The following is a 2,822-nucleotide window of genomic DNA, read 5'->3' on the forward strand; positions in this document are numbered from 1 at the left end:
CTGCCCTTTGTCTGCTGATCTCCTGGAAAGCCCAGCTTTGAGGGTCAGTGGCTCTAAGGCAGCTGGGTTATACTGTATCAGAGCGCAGGCTTTTCAAGGGTCTTTGCTGAATCTCCTGGCTTGGGCAGCGACACCTGAGAGCACTATTTTGAACAAACATTTTTCAGGACTTGACTGCCTGGAACCTCTAAAATCAAAATTTAATTGGTCAGGATACCATAATGTATATGTAGTTGTGTGCACATACAAATAAATGCACTTACAAATAGAAATATATGTTGTTGTTACTTGATAAATAATTCAGTTTGGATTTTGCAGTATAAAATCTGGGCAGCTGGCATGCTTTGAAGGACAGTCTCCCAGATGGGCTACTTGCTTCTTCCTTTTTGTCAAAATAAGGCTGCTTCAGCTGATATAGAAGCTGAATTGTGCTTATGGTTTGTGTCAATAATGCAGAAAGGTCCCTGCATTTATGCTTTTACATCATCTTGGCATCATGACAGATAACAGGCTGGAAGATCTGTAGAAATTTATGCAGAGTGTAAGTAAATCAGATCTTCCACTTGTTGATTTTCCAGCACTGCACACCTTCATGCTCCCATCCATGTCCTCCAAGACAAGTACTCTTTGACAAAGGGGGGTGGTGAGGGCAGTGGGAGGGCAAAAAAGGCTGTGGTGGCTGTCTTACTGTTTTAAGATATGACAGAGCTGGTCGATGGTTCCAAATAGCTCTTCTTCCTGAAATGGGTGGTGGGACAGGCAGGTGTGAAGCGTCCTTCCTTGTAAGAGAGATAAGAAAACCTGATGTTCACCTGATTCAGCAGTTAGGTATGCAGCACGTTTTTGTGAGGCAGATTTTATCTACCAAAAAACCGTGTGGCTGGATTAGTGCTGGACAAGTCTACATAGAGGTCTGTGGCTAAGCTCTGCCTGCACGCAGGAATTGGGCTGCTAGTACAGTCAGACCTAGGATCTAGCTTTGTCAGGGATTGCCCAAGGGAAACATAGAGGTTATTTGTTTTGAGTGACTGTAAATGATGTCCTGTTTAGGATGGGCTTCTGCCTTTCTCACCAAGTTATCACAGATAAAGCATCAAAGCAGTCCAAGGGCATGCTGAGTATCTGTGCAGGATTCCTTCTCAAGTCTTCCTTGCAGCTTGTTGTTTGGTAATAATACATCCCACCCTTACCTGATGCTGCAATGGGAAGGAAAAACAAACAAACAAACAAACAAACAAACCAAAAACAACAGTTACTAAACGACTCTTGAGTGAGCTGGTTTTTGTTTTTTGTTTTTTTTGTTTTTGGTTTTTTTTTGACACTTGCAGTATAGCCACAAAGCAACGGAAGAGGGAGAAAGCAAACAGGAAGCTCAATTTAGAGGAACCGTTGAAGTAAAGAATCTAACAGCCTTTTAAGACTTTCAGTCCTGTAAAATTTTTACCAGGACTTCATTATTCCCCAAGTACTAATGCTGGATTTTTAGATCACAGAAAGTGTTGGAGTTTGTGATAGCAAATTATGAATAAACTAAGTATTGGGGGCATTCAAAAAAAAAAAATCAGTTCTCATATTTGCCTTTATTTTGAAACACTGACAAACAAGCAATTAGGAGTTTAAGGAAAAGTATCTCTATTTAAACTTTCAATAATAAGACTAATCTGTGCTGTCTATAAATACCCAAGGTATTTTCTTCTTTCTCTAGCTATCTCTTTTCTCTCCTTTCTAGATTGAAATTTTGACTTGCTCACATGGTAATTAGTTGGCAAATATGACAGCTGTATTGGAACAAGGATTTTTACTTTGACCTGTACTCTGGATTACAACTAAACATTTATGTTGATAAAACCTCTATTAGAGGGGAAGCTGCTGGTTTGTTCATCTGGAAGTTTTTTGATGAAAGTTTTAATGGCAGAAAGAAAGTAAATGGATCTCTGAAAATTGCTGTGATGCTATTGATTATTGTCTGAAGAAAAATCCAGTTGACAATTCATTACACTTCTCTTCCTACAGCATCTTTTGTGTAACAACTAACCACATGTTCTCAAAGCATATTTATTGGTGTTCATTTATTTCTGCTCATATCTAACAGCAAAGTAACCAAGAGACATACCTGATCCAGCTGTTTCCTTTGCTGAAGGCATGCTGTGTAAAGTCAGCTCATGATGTGAAACGGTAACTAAGCAAGAGCTGACTCAGTGCTCGACCACCCTCTGGGTGCAGAACCTTTCCCTAACCCCCAGCCTGACCCTCCCCTGTCCCAGCTCCATGCCGTTCCCTCGGGTCCTGTCGCTGTCCCCAGAGAGCAGAGCTCAGCGCCTGCCCCTCCGCTCCCCTCGTGAGGGAGCTGCAGGCCGCCATGAGGCCTCCCCTCAGCCTGCTCTGCTCAGGGATGAACAAACCAAGGGGCCTCAGCCTCTCCTCATACATCTTCCCCTCCAGACTCTTCACCATCTTTGTTGGCCTCATTTTGACACTCTCTAACAGTTTTATGTTTTTCTTATATGGTGGCATCCAAACACCCACACAGTTCTGGAGGTGAGGCCACCAGCATAGAGCAGAGCAGGACAAATCTCTTCCCTCACCTGGCTAGCAGTACCGCACCTGATGCACCCCAGTGTACAGTTGGCCTTTTTGGCTGCCAAGGCATATTGCTGGCTCATGTTCAGCTTGCTGTCAACCAGAACCGCCAGATCCCTTTGCACAGGGCTGCTCTTCAGACTCTTATTCCTTACTCTGTAGGTATATTCAGGGTTGCCCCCTTACAGGTGCAGAATCTGGCACTTGCTGTTGTTAAACTTCACATGGCTGGTGATTGCCCA

Source organism: Anas platyrhynchos, chromosome Z, assembly GCF_047663525.1.
Source record: "Anas platyrhynchos isolate ZD024472 breed Pekin duck chromosome Z, IASCAAS_PekinDuck_T2T, whole genome shotgun sequence".
Taxonomy (NCBI): domain Eukaryota; kingdom Metazoa; phylum Chordata; class Aves; order Anseriformes; family Anatidae; genus Anas; species Anas platyrhynchos.